General features: G+C 42.7%; 1 protein-coding gene across 1 annotated transcript in view; it reads left to right on the top strand.

Annotated features, from left to right (window-relative positions):
* Window positions 1-19965, top strand: part of JCAD (junctional cadherin 5 associated) — a 157756-nt gene that overhangs the window by 73931 nt on the left and 63860 nt on the right. The window contains exon 2 of the mRNA XM_075315515.1: window positions 11810-11872. The gene's annotated coding sequence lies outside the window, so the exon portion shown is untranslated. The remainder of the gene's footprint in view (window positions 1-11809; window positions 11873-19965) is intronic.

Here is a 19965-nt window from a genome sequence, read left to right as displayed (position 1 = left end):
TGTACTTCAATTTTCATCATCTGCTCTGGACAGGTCCAATCTGCGGACACTTTAAGAAGTGACAAAATATAAAAGGGACACATTTAAAATAAATCTCTCACGTTGAAAGGGTTTTCTGGTCATATGAGATTTATGACCTATCGTTGGATTGATCATCAATTTAAGATCAGTGGTGACACCAGGCAGCTCCACCAATCAGCTGCTAATAGCTCCAGCAGCGGCAGACGTAAACATTGAATGGAGCTTTACTGCTCAGCCCTGGTCAGCGTGCAGCAGCCGCTGCCGTGAGCTAGAGATCACCTCTTCATATAGGAGCTGATGTGCCATAAATGGGAGCGGATGCTACACGTTGAAAGGAGCTCTGCAATGCAGCTTTTTTCAGTGCTTACATCCAGCTGCCACTGGAGTTAATCTGGTAATGGATTATCAGTGGGAGTACCAGGTAGTAGTCTGCCAATGATCTGACATCTTAACACTAGAAGTCCCAGAAATTTCGAGCTCCCCCCTGAAGTCTCGAAAGAGGGTCAAATGACCCTTAGTCCAATAGGAATAGAACTAACTAGAAACTAAATGGCTAAACTCAATGGAAAACAACAACCTCCTGTGGTGCGACAGTAATGGCCTTAATTACAGAACAAAAGACGGTGATTATAGTATGTTAGCTAAAATCCTTCAGGTCATTCGACCCGTCTCTGGGTTCCAAAGGTAGAAATGTTAAATGACCCCTCTCTGGGACTTCTAATGTTAAAGTGAAGCTCACATCTGATACATGCCCTATCAATGTGCAGCATGTATCAGGTGCTGGCTGTGTGGTTCCATTCTGTAACGCTGCGGTGCTTCAGGTAAAAACACAGTTTAATAATCGCCGAGAGTGAAGCCTTGCTGTTGTCATGGGTATGACATGGTAAGGAGGAGTAAGGCCGCCTAGACTGGACCTCAGACTAGGGGCCCCAAACTGTCCCTTATTCCAGAGGTAGGCTCGATGGTAGCCAGGTCTGGACCGCCAGGGTGGCCCTAATTCCTGAGCAGCCCTGTTCTAACACCCCCTCTCCCCCAACCCCTGAGGAGGGCTGTGAAAGGAGTAGAGAATCCCACAAATACCGACAGATGGGAAAATCAAAGCTCAAACTCACTGTAAGCACACACAGGGGAAGAGACAATACATGCTCGGGGAGAAATAAAGTACAGGGTGGAAATAAACAAAAACAATATTTCCACAGCACACCAAATAGCATACAACCATTTACCAACAACTGGGTTACCACGAGCAAAGACCGATAACCCTGAAGCAGAGCTAGAGCTATCTTCGGCATATGAGGCTGGGTTCCACCATCTTTTAAATGGCGGAGGCGGCTGTGATAAGACATCAGCAACCTGTGACCCCAGCAGCCATTCACCAGCCAGGAGGAATTAACTCTTGCTAAATTGAAGTCCACAGAGCACAAAACGGTTGACGCCCGACTCTGGCTGAACAACTAAAAAGCTTCACGTTGCTTGCCAGATTCTGCAATGTGAATAGAGTCTGGAGTCGCCATGACAGCTGTAGACTACTCGGACAGGCGGATCCCGAGGAGCCTGCTGCCCTGGACTGACAGGTGTCTCCAAATACACGCAGAAAGGGAGAAACCTGTCCCTCCAGGGCAGCAGGGAGAAGACATCGAGGATCTGCCTGTCTGACTAGTCTTCCATGAGGCTCAGTCCCTGGCTAGCTATTGAAGTATGGTTTTCTCTGAAATGTTGCAGTGAGACTACAAGGGAGATTAGTCAGATAGTTGGTTCCCCCAGGTGGCTTCTCCCCAACTGCTGCCCTGTGCTAACCGTTCTTTGCCTATACACACACAAAGGGAGAAACCAGTCACTACAGGGCAGCGTTTAGGGAGAAGACATCAAGGCTCTGCCTGTCCGATTAGTCTCCCATGCCACTCCGTCCCCGGACGGCTATAAAGGGGGCTTTACACGCTACGATATCGTTAATGTTTGGTCGCCGGGGTCAAGTTGTTAGTGACGCACATCCGGCGTCATTAACGATATCGCAGCGTGTAATACTTACCAGCGACCTTAGTCGACCTCAAAAATGGTGAAAATCGTTCACCATGGAGAGGTCGTCCCAAAGTCAAAAATCGGTAAGGGTTGTTTAGCGTTGTGGTTCATCGCTCATGCGGCAGCACACATCGCTGTGTGTGACACCTCATGAGCGAGGAACGTCTCCTTACCTGCTGCCGGCCCCAATGAGGAAGGAAGGAGGTGGGCGGGATGTTACGTCCTGCTCATCTCCGCCCCTCTGCTTTGATTGGCCGGGCGCTTAGTGACGTTGCGGTGACGTCGCTGTGATGCCGAACGTCCCTCCCCCTTGAAGGAGGGATTGTTCGGCAGTCACAGCGACACCGCCGACCAGGTAAGTATGTGTGACGCTGCGTAGCGATAATGTTCGCTACGGCAGCGATCACAAACAATCGCATGCGCGACGGGGGCGGGTACTTACACGGTCGCTATCGCTAGAAATTGCTAGCGATATCGCTACCGTGTAAAGCCCCCTTTAAACTATGTTTTTCACTTAAACACTGCAACATTTCCGAGTTAAACATGCTTGACTTGAATCACACATCACTTGAATCACATTGCCTGATACATGTGACTCGCCCACCCCAGGGCTCTGGGACACTCGGTGCCGGGCCGGACTAGTCCAGGCGTAGTCAGTGGTGGCGGGGCCCGACTCCGTGACCCTGGCGGGGTCAACTAATATGGCAGTGGTGGGGATGGTAATTAATAGTAAAGTTTGTGGAATATTTGTGACGCCACCTGTGGATTGCGACTAAGGAGCCGCCGCTGCTTGATGGGACCTCCGGGGCTGATGGATTAGCAGCTGGGATGGTTCTGCTCCCCACAGGTGGAGCGGTACCCCGGGGCAACCGTTGGTACTTATTAAAGTCTATGGTGCTTGGAAAGGGTGCAGGGCTAATCAGGACAGTGAAAAGAACCGACACAAACAACAGTCTTTTTACCTTCTTTTCTTTTACTGTGCAACAATTCAGTCCTGGGAGACCGTCACAGGTGGTGAAGGGGATCGGGTCGGCCTGGAAGTAACTGGGGTGATCTCCTTGGCCAGTCGAGTATTGAGGCCTACTCCCTGTTCTTCCTTTGTTTCTACAGGACCCTGCACTTTGGGTTTAGCAATGGCCCTCTTGCTGCTAGGACCGGTGGTTTGTCCCTTTCTCCTAGGATAGGCTGCGCAGGCCCTCTTTGATGCTTCCCTGCTGGGGTCCACACCGGGCCCTGGTGATGCAGCTGTACTGTCGGATTGTGTTGGGGGGCCAGGAGACCTACAGTCCTCCTGCCCTTCAGATTCATCTACCAGGAAAAGGTTTTACACCCTGGCAACCACAGACTCCGATGTCTAATTTTCATTGTGTTCTGAGGCGAACCGGTTCTGACCAGTTCTCCCTTGGAATCTTCTCTCTGTGCCTCGCTACGGCTCCTGCTTTCCTGGGTTGAGCTAACCTAGCTCCAAACCCCAGCTTACAAGACCGCACTACTCAGCTCCTCTCTCCTTGAACTTCCCTAACAGACTACCTAACTCCTCCCCCAGGTCAGGCTTAAGGAAGTGCTCCCTGGAACTCCAGGTTTAGAGCTCCCTCTGCTGGCCTGAGGGAGAAAGGTGTTGAATGTTGGTACTTACTAGCCAGTAGCCTTCCCCAATTACCTCCAGGCTCAGCATTAACCCTTTGGAGGGGCGATGCTGTTGTGGCGACCAGATCCTGGGGTGCCACACATGCTGTCTGTGGATCGGGCAGTATATATCAGTTGTCAAGTTTCCTTTAAGAATAGGTCATTAATATTTGATGCCCAGAAACCTCCTGTGAATATATCCAAACCAACATGTGGGACACATAATAGATCTTTTTTTGTTTGTTTTTTTTTAATTGTTTTTTACATTTGGAGTCATGTGTATACCCTATTCAGTGTGAATTACAAGAAGCTTCTGGGTGTTCTAATTAGTGGTCCACGTTACCCCTAGTCCATGCCAAGAATATAGAAGACATGATGTTTAGCTGCACCATTAGAATGCCTTCCCTGTCATTATTCAAGAAATCATAACATTTAATTTGTCCTATGGTTGTGGAATGTTTAATCATTTTCTGCCAGATAAAATAGAAGGTTCCATTGTAGTTAGATTATTATACATTATAACGTTAGTAGTTAAAATGGATGTTCTCTTTCAATCAAATTTCTCCCCTTGTTGCAGTTTGCTTTTAAAAAAAACAAAACTGTGCTGTACTCACCTTTCCTGGGTCCACCTGTGAATCTTCACCACTGTTCCTTGTGTCTTGCTTTAGCTTTAGCTTTGGTACCGACTTGACCATGAATGCGCTGCAGCCAATCAGTGAGCTCAGTGGCTCTGAGAACGGGGCGTTCTGTCTATGCGGGAGCTACTGAGTTCACTGATTGGCTGCTGTGTTGTTGATGTCACGTAACCGCTATAGCCAACACCAAGAACAGTGGCAAACACTTGACAGAGGACCAAGGGATGGTAAATACAGACTTTTTTTTTTCTCCTTTCTCCTTTTTTTTTTTATAGTAAAACGCCAACCAGGGGAGAAATCTAAAGCAGAACAACCCCTTTAATGTGACTCCTAAAATATAAATTTGGTTGTTTTGTTTTTTATCAAAATGGGCTCAACAATTAGTGTTGTTTGAAGGGAACCTGTCACCAGATTTGGCGACGATAAGCTGTGGACACCAACAGTGATCCCTTATATACAGCATTCTAACATGTTGTATATAAGAGCCCAGGCCACTGTGTATAACATTAAAACCCTTCTAATACTCACAAAGGGGGCGGTCTGGTCCGATGAGTGTCGCTCCACTCCGGTGCGGCACCTCCTCTCTGCTGCAATCTCCGTCCTCCTTCTATCCAGCCCAGGCCGGCATTGCACTCCTGCGCAGGTGTACTTTGGTTTCTTCTGCTAAGGGCAGATCAAAGTACTGTAATGCACAGGTGCGAGGAAAGGTTAAAGACTGCCCGCACATGCGCACTACAATATTTTAATCTTCACTGGGCAGGGCAGATCAAAGCACGCCTGCGCAGGACCTCGATGCTGGCTAGTGTACATGATGTAGAACGGATCATGCACACAGCCCTAAGAAGAAGGAGGACGGCGATCACTGCAGAGAGGAGGCGCTGGAACGGAAAGCAGCGACCCCCATCGGACCGGACCGCCACTTAGGTGAGTATTCTAAAAGGGTTTTTTACATTATACAAATAGCACACTTTATACAGTATTCTGGAATGCAGTATGTAAGAGCCTATTGGTGGTGGCCGCAGCTTATAGGGGCCAAATCTGATGACAGATTCCCTTTAATTTCTTACAGAGTTCTAAGCCTCTTGCACAGACTTAGATCTATAGCATATATATGAACTGCATACATTATCAAACAGATCTTCTAAAGATAATATACTTTAAAAATTCATGTCTGAGTGGCTGTACATTCCTAACAGTACAATGAGCATTTTATTAGTCCAGCTATACAGTGAAAGAGCTCATGAGTCCAGGTGTATTCATGCTCCACCCACTCAGCCTGACTGACAGCTGCAGCTTGTACCGAGCAATGTTAGATCTCAGCAGCAGCAGGGAGGAGAGTCCCTGAGGAGCTTTCAATCAAGATATGTCAGAGAAGACTGGGTGTTAACTTTAAAAAAGAATTGTTGAGCCATTCTGGCATGGGTTTTCACAGTAAATACACCAGACCCATACATTCTAAGAAACCTATTTAATAATTTATGTGAAACTTATTGTGATATCTGATGACCGATCTGCGTTTAAAATAGAATAGTTGTATCTTGCCACCACTATTAGGAGGGTTGCATACTGTTAGACACTGACACAATAATAAGACATTATGCAGTGAGCACCCTCGGTGTGAATTCACACATTGCAGATTTTGTTTAAAAAATGTCTGTGATTTCTCCATTGATCTGAAGCAAAATTTTTCATATATTTCATATGAATGAAAACGATTCAAATACACCTGAGAAAAGTCAGAGGCAATCAGCATGACAAGTTTTACATATACACCGTGTGCAGAATTATTAGGCAAGTTGTATTTTAGAGGATTTTTTTTATTATTGATCAACAACTACGTTCTCAATCAACCCAAAAGACTCATAAATACCAAAGCTTAATATTTTTGGAAGTTGGAGTGGTTTGTTTTTTTTAGATTTGGCTATCTTAGGAGGATATCTGTTAGTGCAGGTAACTATTACTGTGCAGAATTATTAGGCAGCTTAATAAAAAACAAATATATTCCCAATCTCACTTGTTTATTTTCACTAGGTAAACCAATATAACTGTACAAAGTTTAGAAATAAACATTTCTGACATGCAAAAACAAAACCCCCAAAAATTAGTGACCAATATAGCCACCTTTCTTTATGATGACACTCAGCAGCCGACCATCCATAGACTCTGTCAGTTGCTTGATCTGTTTACGATCAACATTGCGTGCAGCAGCCACCACAGCCTCCAGACACTGTTCCGAGAGGTGTACTGTTTTCCCTCCCTATAGATCTCACATTTTATGAAACACTACAGGTTCTCTATGGGGTTCAGATCAGGTGAACAAGGGGGGCCTTTTCATTATTTTTTCATCTTTTAGACCTTTACTGGCCAGCCACGCTGTGGAGTAGTTGGATGCATGTGATGGAGCATTGTCCTGCATGAAAATCATGTTTTTCTTGAACGATACCAACTTCTTCCTGTACCACTACTTGAAGAAGTTGTCTTCCAGAAACTGGCAGTAGGTTTGGGAGTTGAGCTTCACTCCACCCTCAACCCGAAAAGGTCCCACAAGTTCATCTTTGATGATCGCAGCCCATACCAGTACCCCACCTCCACCTTCCTGGCGTCTGAGTCGGAATGAAGCTCTCTGCCCTTTACTGATCCAGCCTCTGGCCCATCCATCTGGCCCATCAAGAGTCACTCTCATTTCATCAGTCCATAAATTTTTTGAAAAATCAGTCTAAGGCCCTGTGCGCACGCTGCGGTTTTTACCGCGGTTTTGCCTCATGTTTTGCTGCAGAAAATGTTCATAACCTTGCTGCAGTTCTTCCCCAGCAAAACCTATGGTAAAAAAAAATGCTGTGCTCACACTGCGTTTTTTTTCACCAAAAGGCTTTGCTGCATGTTTTCTGCAGCAAAAAGAATTGCATGTCACTTCTTTTCCGCAGGTACTTCTTTTCTGCGGTTTCTGCCATAGATAATGGTCAAAAACCGCAGGGAACAACCCGCAGAAAAAACGCGGCAAACCGCGGTAAAACTGCTTGCAGTAATCTTTCAGAGGGTCCTGAATTTTCTTAAGAAAATTATATTTTCTGGTCTGCACAGGGCCTTAAGATATTTCTTGGCCCAGTCTTGACGTTTTATCTTATGTTTCTTGTTCAAAGGTGGTCGTTTTTCAGCCTTCCTTACCTTGGCCATGTCCCTGAGTATGGCACACCTTATGCTTTTTGATATTCCAGTAACGTTGCTGCTCTGAAATATGGCCAAACTGGTGGCAAATGGCATCTTGGCAGCTTCACGCTTGATTTTCCTCAATTTATGGCCAGTCATTTTGCCCCTTTTTTGCCCAACACACTTCTTGCGACCCTGTTGGCTATTTGTCATGAAACGCTTGATTGTTCGGTGATCACGCTTCAAAAGTTTGGCAATTTCAAGACTGCTGCATCCCTCTAAAGACATCTCACAATTTTGGACTTTTCAGAGCCCGTCAAATCTCTCTTCTGACCCATTTTGCCAAAGGAAAGGAAGTTGCCTTAAAATTAAGCACCCCTTATATAGGGTGTTGATGTCATTACACCGCACCCCTCCTCATTACAGAGATGCACATCACCTGATTTACTTAATTGGTAGTTGGCTCTCAGCCTATACAGCTTGGAGTAGGACAACATGTATAACAAGTATCATGTGATCAAAATACTCATTTGCCTAATAATTCTGAACATAGTGTATGTCTGGGATTTGGAGCTTTATGTTAAAGAAACAGAGCGCTGACTTATCAGTGCAGAATTTTAAGCCTAAAAACAAATTCATAGTAAAAGTGTGACTTTTAGGATCGCTACTTCCAATAGGTGGCGCTGTGCTAGTTTGTCTCCTTTACTGGAGATACAATTTGAATAGTAAAAGTGGAGATTTACTTTTAAAATTAATTTATAGCGACATTCGCATTTTTATTGGAAAAAAATATGTGAAATAATATTATTTATATTTATATCCTGCAGCACTTTACAATTTAAACATTAACCACTTCATGGAGGGGCCAATTTCCGATATTGTGTTTTCGCTTTTTCCTCCCCTTCTTCCCAGAGCCAAACCTTTTTTTTTTAATTTTTCTGTCCACACAGACAGACATATGAACGCCCAGATGGAGTACATATCGTTACCTGGGGATTACCTTCTTGATGCGATTCAGAGGACTTGAAAGTTATCTAAGGACTCTGGTATATAAGGATCTGAAATCCTTATATTTCAGTATATGCACGGATTCTACCTGTTGCGGCAAGATAGCCTGAACCCGATTTAAATTCAGACTCTATGTTCAGCAGCAACCTACCAGGTGCATCAAGTGGTGTTATATTGTTTCTGGAGGACGTACCATATTATCTATTGGTCCCGGTGCTATTTTATGTAAATGGTTTGAAGCTGTGAATTTCAAGGATCCATGCTGATATACCCCTGATGAGCCCCTATTTGCTAACTAAGGGGCGAAACGTGTAGGGTGAATCCTGGACAAAAAACAGCTTAAGTCAATATTAGATATTTATTGAATGTCGACTTGAGGACGTAGTCTGGCCCATCCCTAATAGTCTATGACGGATGAATAGTGACAGACATAGTTCCCTTTTCTCCGCACATTCTATGTGTACATTCTATTCTTGTGGGCTTTATCTTTGGTGTTGCACCTTACCCACTGATATATAGATACACGGGATACTTTTGAGAGTGAGTGAAGGGTCAGCAGAGGACGTCAGTCGACGAGGAACGGAGGCGTCATGATCAATTAGGACGCCGACCTCCGTATGTGAGGAAGGGTGAGAGAAGGACATATATAATTTTTCCCACCTTTCTTTCTCATAATAATTTAATAATTTTTTATCATATTCAATATATGTATGTACTCTGTGGCATATATGCCAAATAAAAATTATGGTTTTAAGGTAAAAGAAATTTTCGGTTTATGATGATCATACTCTACCTTGGTATCTAGACTCGGTTTTTGGTTGGTGACATATATAGCAATGCCATACTATTGCTGCATATAGTAAAAATCACAGTCTCCTTTAAAGCCACTGGAAGGTTTCAGAAGAGTGCTGCTATGACAAGCATGGAGATTTTCAGAAGACCCCGCGCTGTCATAGGATCCCATTGGCAACCCATAATCTACTCACTGTGGCGCTGAGGGGTGCTTAGAATGGCCCCCATTACGGCGCATGTTAAATCTGACTATCGGAGCTTGGCAGTGGGATTTTCAAGGTTAGAAGTTGCGAGTGAGCCCACTCCATACACCTTTTTCCGACTTGCGTTGTATACAGATGACACCAGAAGTTTCCCTCCACTCGCTATAAAGACACCTCTGCATATGTTTCTCACTTTCTGTCATGAAATCAGAATAAACCTTTCCCATTCTAGGTCAATTAGGAACCAAAATTATTTATATTTGTTAAATGCCAGAATAATGAGAGAGAGAATGTTTTAAGGCATTTTTATTACTTTCTGTAAAGTCAAACGTTTACATACATTTCATTAGTATTTGGTACCATGGCCCTTACACCGTATGACTTGGGTCAAAGGTTTTGGATCTCCTTCCACATGCTTCTCACAATAGTTGGTAGGAATTTGGGCCCATTCCTCCTGAACTGGTGTAACTGAGCCATGTTTGTAGGTCGGCTTGCTCGCACCGGCCATTTCAGCTTTGCTTATATATTTTCCACAGGATTGAGATCAGGGATTTGTGATGGCCACTCCAAAACACTGACTTTGTTATCCTTAAGCCACTTTGTAACCAATTTGGCAGTATGCTTCTGGACATTGTCCATTTGGAAGACTCATTTCCACCCAAGCTTTAAGCTCCTGGCTGATGTCTTGAGATGTTGCTTCAGTATTGCCACATAATCTTTTTTCATGATGCCATCAATTTTTTGAAGTGCACCAGTCCCTCCTGCAGCAAAACGACCCCACAACATTATATTGCCACCGCCGTGTTTCACAGTTGGGATGGTGTACTTAGGCTTTAAAGCTTCTCCCATTTTCCTCCAAACGTAATGATGGTCATTAAGGCCAAACAGTTCAATTTTATCAGTGTCAAACCACAGGACACATCTTCAAAAATTAAGGTCTTTGTTCCTGTGTGCATTTGCAAAAATTAATCTGGCTTTTTTATATTTCTTTTGGAGTAATGGCTTCCACAGGTGTGTCTCTAATTATTTCAGATGTTGCCAATAAACCAATAAACCTATCAGAAGCTTCCAAAGACATGACCTCATCATATGGGCTTGTCCCATGTTGTTTAAAGGCATAGTACTCTTAGTTTATGTAAACTTTTGACTTTGCAGAAAGTGATAAAAATACCTTAAAACATTCTTTCTCTCTTGTTATTCTGCTATTTGGCAAATATAAATAATTTTGGTTCCTAATTGACCTAAAACGGGAAAGGTTTACATGTTAGATAGTGCATGTGTCTTTTTAGATAGTGTATGTAAACTGGTTTCAACTGTATGTACAATAGATGTTGTCAATGGGTTAAAGGGAATCTATCAGCAACCTTTTGCTATGTAATCTGAAGACGGCATGCTGCAAGGTTTAAAACATGGGGTTCAGGGATGCCGGTCTTGTTAAGGTCCAATCTGTTGGGTTTTTTTCCTGTTTGTTTAAGCAGCAGGACTTCTCATTGCTCCAACTACAATATCATGCACATGGTAGTCCTCTGATTGACACCTCATGGTCAGTGTACAATCTCTATAGAGAGCCTGGTGTGCGTGGGACAGCTCTTACCTCTGCTACATGGCTAAATCTAAAAATTTGGATTGTGTCAGAATAGCTGCACCCAGTAATCAAAGTGATACACCATTGGATTCCAGATCTCTTTGCCAACATCATGCTACTCTCATACGAGGTCGCAAAAACCTGCTGACAGATTCCCTTTAAATAAGAATATCTGCACACCTGTTCTTAACTTGATTCCTTCTTCTCTTTTATGTTTAGGCTTCACAACGACTTTGCCCACCACACCTTTCACACACCCAAAGTTTTTTATGTGTCGCTGCTACATTACAGCACAATGTGATCTTTGAGGATACTGAAACTGCAACAAGCAAGTCATGGTTGCAATACCCTCGATGATGCAATATGATATGCGTCACTTGTATTACACTGTGTTACTTGCATTATACTTGTATTACACTGTGTTACTTGTATTATACTTGTATTACACTGTGACGCATATCAATCTTTGGTCGTATGACAGGAGTCGTGGCCAAAATTTCCGTGTAGCCCCAGTCTTATTCTGTCACTTTTCTTTCAAAATGATTGTGTGCTCATTAAAATATTTTTACACTTGCTAAGTCTAGCTTCACTACATGGTAAATCATCACTTACACCAATGATGTACTAATGATGCCAACAGGAGCTCTCAGCAGCCTCTGCAAAATCAATCGGTCCTATTCAGATTACACAGTTCTTCATATAGAATATTTATGTAATAAAGTTACTCAGTGAAATATCATTACGTAAGATAACACAATTGTTCTTTTTTTCAGAGGCTACACAGTCTGATTTGAAAAGACTTGATGACTGATACCAGCCAGGAATAATATCCCCCAGTGAGTACCTCAACTTATTTTGCTACATGTATTATTGTAGCATTTTATGCTTTCTTTCTAGGGACTCATACTTGGAAAATAGAAATAATAGATTTCATTTTTTTTCTTAAATGGTTCTAATTTTTCTTTTTAATGCATTTTAGGCTTCAAATACATTTTAATATCTACAGCAGCAAGTGTCCAATTCCCCTGCAGAGCCATCATAGGGTAAATGAAGCGTTACATTGGGACTATTGAAACCAAGAGCCTATATATATAATGTGTGGACATGTCAGGTCGTCCAAAAATACAGACGGGCAAGCAATGGAAGAGGGTTATGGGTAGAGCTGCACCCCCTTTCTAGTTGTAGATGGAGGTGATAATAAAAAAATAATGATTTGAATAAATATTCTTAGTTATATCAATCATATCTGCAGGGATTCTCTCATTATGCACTTACTGTCCTGGATCACGAAGCCTTGCTCCATGAGTCCATAGATTTTTTTTTATGTGTATTTTGAAGAAGATCCACTCCAAAATCTCCTTCAATACACTGCCAATTGATTTTTCTGGGAAATCCATAAATAAAATGCATCAAAAAAACATGTCAGAATGCATAAAAAGGTGTAAAAAAAAAAACAAAACAAAACCCTGCGTGGATCTAAAGTGGATTTTTCCGCCTAAAAAAATAAATCTCTATTTGAACATGGCCTAACATTCCCAGTTTTGATTGTGCTTTAACAGTCACTTTTTTAGAAGGTCACATAGCCCATATGTAAAAATCCATCTACAACATGATTGAGTCTGAAATGTTTTCGTCATCAGCTAGCTACTGTTTTTCTATCACTTTGCACTTTATTTTTGTGATGGCTCAGATGTACTCAGGTATTTCTGTTTCCCATGCTGGACAAAATCATCACTATATACCTATTGCAGGGGTTCCACAAAATTTTTTAATCCAAGGGCCGCATTTCCATACTGAACCAATCCCAAGGGCTTCAAAAAATGTAAAGGGTTACTTACATGAATACATCACCAGAACCAAGTTTTGACAGTTTGACGATGATTTAGAGAGATTCTGCTCAGTTAATGCTTCAAAAAAATAAGTGTCAACATATGCTAAACTGAGTTTTTGGAGCAGAAACTGAGTAAAATTTCATCAAATCCTCCTCATAATCTGACAACTCTAGGTTTTGAGGATTTTTAAGTGTTAACATAGTCATGAACCACATTTTGAATTGCTACATGTGTACAAGATCAGAACCACCATCAGTACATGAATGCAGTGACAGAACCACCTTCAGTACATGAGTGCAGTGACAGAACAACCTTCAGTACATGAATGCAGTGACAGAACCACCTTCAGTACATGAATGCAGCAACAGAACCATCTTCAGTACATGAATGCAGCGACAGAACAACATTCAGTACATGAATGCAGCAACAGAACCACCTTCAGTACATGAATAAATCACCAAGCTTAGTACACCGATCAATTACAATGCCAGGACAGCCACATGTAAAATTGAATTGCATGAATCTACAGGTCCCAATATGTGTTTAACAATGGTTAGGAGATACAGGGTGTTGTTGTTATAAGTCATCATCAGACAGCGGACCATCATACAGGAGCCACAGTTTTGATGAGATACAGGGATGATCACAAATAAACATTTATATCCAGGTAACCTTATAAATGACATAGTTAATTGAAGATCAGGAACAAAAGAGATGTGGAGCTATTACTGCGCTGCCAAAGATATGACATAAATCCAAGGAAGATTGAATGAAGGTGGTTTTATTCTACGCGTTTCAAAGTGTCTCCCCGCTTCCTCATCAGGAAATCCATCAACTTAATTTGTTCATTATTGTACCTGGTTTAACCTCTTCACGACACGTGACGTACTGGGTACATCATGGATCATGTCAGGTTAATCCCTGCCTGCTGCCGTGGGTAGTCGGCAGTGATCGCTGCACATGTCAGCTTATTTGAAAAGCTGACGTGTGTGGCTATCAGACACGAGTGGATTCTTTACCCACTCCTGCCTGTTAGCCCCTTACAGCGCGCTGTGAAAATGTCACAGCGCGCTGTAAAGAGCTCATACCACCCGTTCCCTATCTAGGGCCCAGCTCTAGGGTCAGCCTAAGATCAGGTATCTGGCTCAGCGCACAGGTGCGGAACCTATCTAGGGAGGTGAGGGACCCCTTCTCTAGATGCAGGGCTTCCCTTCCCTTTTGCCATTCGCTTGGTACTCCCCTGTACCTAGCGTGACAATGAGATCCACCAGTCACAAATAGTCACAATAGGTCATGGCGCACCTCCACTCTTGAAAATCATTCAGATTAGTGCATGGTAGTGAAATACATCTAAGGAATGAGTCTAGTATTAGCCCTTGTGGCCTGTGTTAAAGTTGCAATACATTTTACTATAATCTATCTTTCTCATATCTATAGATATATAGAGAACACAAAAACCTGATTTAAACAATATGAAATATTTTGAGCCTATATAAATAAGACATAAACCATATAATAAATGAATAGCTATAGCAGTGAAATATATAGCTACGGTATAAGACGCTCAATGACCTGGGCTAGCTCTGTGATTGTGGGTGATCTACTGATTATATTAACAGACTGGAAATGAATGGACTAATCTGCATCCTCAGGAAGAAACATGTACTAGGTGGCTGATGTCACCACATTGTAACAAAGGTTCCCCTGGGATTACCAAGCCCCTAAAACTTTCCTAAAGTGAGTGGGGTAATAAGTGTGATATTTAGAACATTAGTTGTTTTAAGACAAATGTTGCTGTTCTTTCACTGTTTGATTTTGGGAGCTATACTCTGTTACACCTTAGATCGGGTGGCTCCTTTGGACAATAAGTTTAACTACATTTTTGAGTAATTTAACGGAATCTATCATCACAGTTTTCTCTATGTAACTAATGGCAGCATACTATAACAGAAGTATTGTAAAACCTTTTCATTACAAAAAGATTAAAAGAGTTTGCGCACAAATAAAATTATCACCTATCCACTGCTCAGTCCTATATTGATTACAATTTTTGTCCCCATATGAATGGACCTGTTGTTAAAGGGAATCTGTCACCAGATTTTGGCCTTCTAAACTAAAATCAGCACCTTAAGCACCTCCTGCGTTGCATTGTATAAAGATGCATGATATCCCCTCACCCCCCCTGTAGACCCCAAAAATACTTTTATAAAATCTCCCACCCTGTATGTAAATTGTCCGGTCTGGGCCGATGGATGTCCTAATCTGCGCCTCCTGTCCCTCATTTCGCCCTCCTCCTGGATGATGCCTTGAAATATAATGCAGCACAGGAGCTGCTTAAGGCTATGTGCGCACGTTGCGTAAATTCATGCAGTTACGCTGCGCTTTGCAGCGCAGCGTAACTGCATGCGTCCTGCGTCCCCTGCACAGTCTATGGAGATTGTGCAGGGGCCGTGCGCACGTGGCGTCTCAGAGCGCAGCGCTTCGGCTACTGCCGAAGCGCTGCGCAAAAAGAAGTGACATGTCACTTCTTCCGTGCGCTTTGCCGGCAGCTCCTGCTCTGTCTATGGCAGGAGCTGCAGGCAGAGCGCACGTTCTCACCGGCACCATGCGCTTCAGAACGGAGCTTTTCAGCTGCGCTCTGAAGCGCACCTTTTACGGTGCTGGGCTAGTACGCAACGTGCGCACATACCCTAAGATGCTAGTTGTAGTTTAGAAGGCCAAAATCTGGTGACAGGTTCCTTTTAAGCATACTCATTACCACTGAATTCATTGTCTATGGGAATGACGGATATAGCAAAGCTCTCGGCAGTCTCTGTGGGTCCCATAGACAATGGGTGGAGCAGTGTTGGGAACACCCATCCACCCTTCCATTCATATAGGGACACCTCATTCTTGTGAGGTCCCAGTAGTGAATAGGTGACATGTATTGTTAGTGAGTCCTCGTCTTTAACCCTAGAAGGCATACCTGGGGCCTCGCAGGTCTGCTAGGTTACTTGTTTTCTATGGTTGATTTCTATGGTTGCACGTTCTAGGGTTAATGGATACGTGTCATCATAAAATGGCCTGTTTTCAAAGCACCACTCCCACATTTGTTTTTTTCATTGCTGGAGTGGTGCTTTAAACCCAAGTCCCCTGCCCCAGGTCTCATACTCACCCTCTGGCGTCTTCACCTTTTTCAGCGTTGCTTTGGTCCTGCAGTGCCATCTTGTGACTGAAACTTCTGAGTGACCTAAAGTCAGAAGTTACATCACAAGTGCTCAATGCAAGTCTATGAGAGCCAGAACGAGGTTTTCATAGACTTGTATTGAGTTGTGGGCTCCATGAAACACTGGAGCTGCCGGAAGGTCACAAAGTGCCGGAGACCGATGGGAGCGACGCTGAATCAGATGATGCCGCCGAAGGGTGAGTATAAAATTGAGGGCTGGGGAGTTAGATTTAAATTATCACTCCAGCTGTGATATAAAAAAAACAAAAAAAACCCCGCTGGAGTGGTGCTTTAGATCACGTTCTTATATTAAATTAGTACATTAATTTAGTACATTATCCACAATTGCAGAAAAAAAACTATCAAATAATAATCAGAAACCTTGCAGTTTTTGCACTGACCACTAGTAATACGAAACGATTAGTTCCTGTTCTTTAGAGTAGCCTTGTGTACAAATGCTGCAATAGACTAAGTCAACCCCTATTGACTTGTATACAAGCATTTTCTGATCATGCTCTGATCTTGGCAATGGTAATTGTGAAGAGAGGGGGATGAGGTGAGCTGTGACATCACTTAGTGGGAATCAAGAATAGTGTGTTATCTATTGTATATGGAGGGGTTACATGTCATTGTAATCCTGTCTGTGACGACATTGAGATTGCTGAGAAGTCATCTTAGGTAGAACAGGAAGTGTGTGTCTAGTATTAGCTTTAGTGACTAGTGTCTAAGAGGTAACTTCTCTCCTTATGGAGAGTGACATGAATAACATGCCAGTGTAAGGAGACTTGTAGGCCATGCAATGGGCCAAAGACTTGGACTCTAGTGCCACCTATTAGAAGTAAGTATACTGAAAATCAAAATTGACCCTTTAACAAGCCTTGCCAGATGACGTAAGATAAAAGCCAAACCTGTATCTCTATTTTCAGACACGTGTTTCGGGTTGTTGCCTCTCTTCAGTGCAAAGCAAGTGATCTGATTTGGCTATATGAGAAGCTTCTGATTGGAGTTTAACGTGTATCGTCTCTTCTTGTGGAGATGACAGAAGAGCATTCTATGGCCTTTAAAAGGAATCTGTCAGGTGCAATATGCACCTAGAACCATGAGCAATCCTGGGTGTATATTGCTAATCCCTGCCTAACCGTCCTTGCGACTAGTCACTGCGCTCATTAGCATATGATGTAAGATCTTTGGAAATACTTTTTCTAAAGATCTCTTTATCTATGCTACTAGATACAGGGACAGTTAGGCAGGGATTAGCAATATGCACCCAGAACTGCTCTGGTAGTAGGTGCATAGTGCACTGACAGGTTCCCTTTAAGACTCCTTACACTGGCACGTCAGGAGACTTATAGGCTATGCAATTCCACTTTGGGAAATTAGATATACAAAGTGCCTCTTCCGAAAAGAAGAAAACTTTAACTTTTGTAGTGACCAGTGTAAAAACTGTAAGATTTCAGAATTTTTCTTAACTATACTACAATGGAAAATGTTTAAAAATGTTATGAAAACGTTTTAAAAAGTGCAATTAACATAAAACATCTAATATAAACATTTAACCATTTCCTGATAACTTATTCTTTTTAAAGGGAATCTGTCACGTTCTATTTGCAATCCAATCTGTATTTAGCTTGGCACAAAAGAGAAGCTGAGCAGAATGAGATATCGGTAAGTTGGAAAAGAGTCAGTATCAGGGCTCTTTTCCACTTACGTGCCGCAATATGCTAATGACCCTCTGCTGCATGCGTCAGCCGAGGGTCATGCGACTGTGATGTGATCTTGCGATATGCCTTCCTATATTCCCCCAAGCTGGACTCTATAGGCTTCATGAAACAGCAATCACCTCCAACACCTGTCTGAGCGACAGATGCAGAATAAGACTCACTACTAGCCCTAACCACCAGAGGTAGCCCAAAAACACTCCCAGGAACAGCACCATCTCTGATGATATTCACAACAGTGAAGCCTGTCAATCACAGAATAGGACTGGCCACTGGACCCATATACATGTAAAAACCAGAGATTTCAATGAATAAAATACAACTTATACTGTAACTTTTTCAGCAAAAATGTATATCAGTCTGATCAGCTCCTCCTGCTCCATAACATCCTGGCTGCAGATCAGATAGAATTTTCAACATGGCAGGTTCCCTTTAAGGATGATACAACATTAGGTCTCAAGAATGACTGTGTTTTTATATCAGAAGATATTACTGTAAAAGGTACAAGCATAAAAATATAAACATAATGCTGAGATGTGACGCTGAGTAATCTTCACAGCGGAGATGTTCTTCATTTCTTTTTTTATTTTCACCTTGTCTCCAGGCAGGAACAGCCTTTTCTTTTTTTTTTTTTCTTTGTAGCAGAATTTTGACTAGGCAGATTGCAGCTGACAAGTTTCTAGGCAGAGATACTGTAGTAATGTGACTTTGGAATGGAGATGATGGCTTCCCCATAGTCCATCAATTTACTATTTAATAAGGGATACAATGAGGGAATCATTACACCGCTTTATTCTCCTAAGTCTGTCAAAACTAGGGGCAGCATGGTAGCTCAGTGGTTAGCACTGTAACCTTGCAGCTCTGGGGTCCTAGGTTTAAATCCCACCAAGCACAATATCTGTCAGGCTACTTCACACTTCAGTCTTTTTCCATCAGTCACAATCCGTTGCCTTGAGTAAATATGGTATCCTGCAAAATATTTTGCAGGATTCAGTTTTTTCCCCATAGACTTGTATTAACGACGGATTGCGACTGATGGCCCTGCGTTGCATCCGTCGCACAATGGATCAGTCGTGGAATGACTGACCGTCGGGTGGAAGGAACTGACACTGTAACGTTTTTTGGAGTGTCAAAAAAACGTACTGCGCAGGATTCCGACGCAATCCGTGAAGAGGTATAATGGTTGTCTATGATGCTGGATTCCGCTGTAATCCATCACACAACAGAATCCAGTGCTGGATTCCGTCATGTTCTACTGAGCATGCCCAGCATGTCTGGCACTCCCATTGGGCTGTCCCAAAAACAAACCGATCACGACGGATCCGTCATAAAACTGACGCACAATGGATGTAACGGACGCGACAGATCAGTTTTTTTCCACAGGATTCCAATGAACGGAATCCTGTGAAATGACTCATCCGTTGCATCCGTTGACATCTAAAAAACGACGGACCTGGCGGATTTGAAACGACTGAAGTGTGAAAGTAGCCTCAGAAGTTTGTATGTTCTCCCGGTTTCCTCCAAGTACTCTAGTTGCCTCCCAAAGACATACAGATAGGGAATTTAGATTGTGAGTTACAATGGGGACAGTGGTGATGATGTATAGCTATAATCATACTGAGCAGCATTTCACAATATGCTTAGGAATACTGTTTGGGACAAAGTGTTATTATATGGTGTCCTTTGATACATTGTTAATGGGAATCTGTCAGCAGGTTTTTTAGCATGATGTAGGCAAAGAGACTCTGAATCCAACAGTGTATCCCTTAGATTACTGGGAGCAGCCGTTCTGACACAATCTGAATTGTTAGCTTTAGCCATGTAGCTGAGCCTTCCGCCGCCAACACCAGGCGCTGTATATAGATTGTACATTGACAGTGAGGGAGTGTATTGGATTGTTCTGCATGTGCCACCTAGAGGTAGAAATGATAATCACTAAGTGATAAAGCCTTTAGTTTAAGTGAACAACAGCACACAGCCTGATAAGAGAGGCATAGTGGATTTTTGTTTTTAACCCCTACAACATAATTTGTGGTTTTTAGCCCCTTCTGCTTAGATAACAAAAACCTGCTGACAGATTCCCTATAACTCCCTTGATGGTACAGAATAGACCTGTAAACTAGAGGATATTGTTACATTTGGTGTACAATGATCAGCTTTAAGATAACACTAGT

Source organism: Anomaloglossus baeobatrachus, chromosome 6, assembly GCF_048569485.1.
Source record: "Anomaloglossus baeobatrachus isolate aAnoBae1 chromosome 6, aAnoBae1.hap1, whole genome shotgun sequence".
Taxonomy (NCBI): domain Eukaryota; kingdom Metazoa; phylum Chordata; class Amphibia; order Anura; family Aromobatidae; genus Anomaloglossus; species Anomaloglossus baeobatrachus.
Note: the sequence above shows the minus strand (reverse complement) of the source record. Positions and strands in the feature narration are given on the sequence as shown.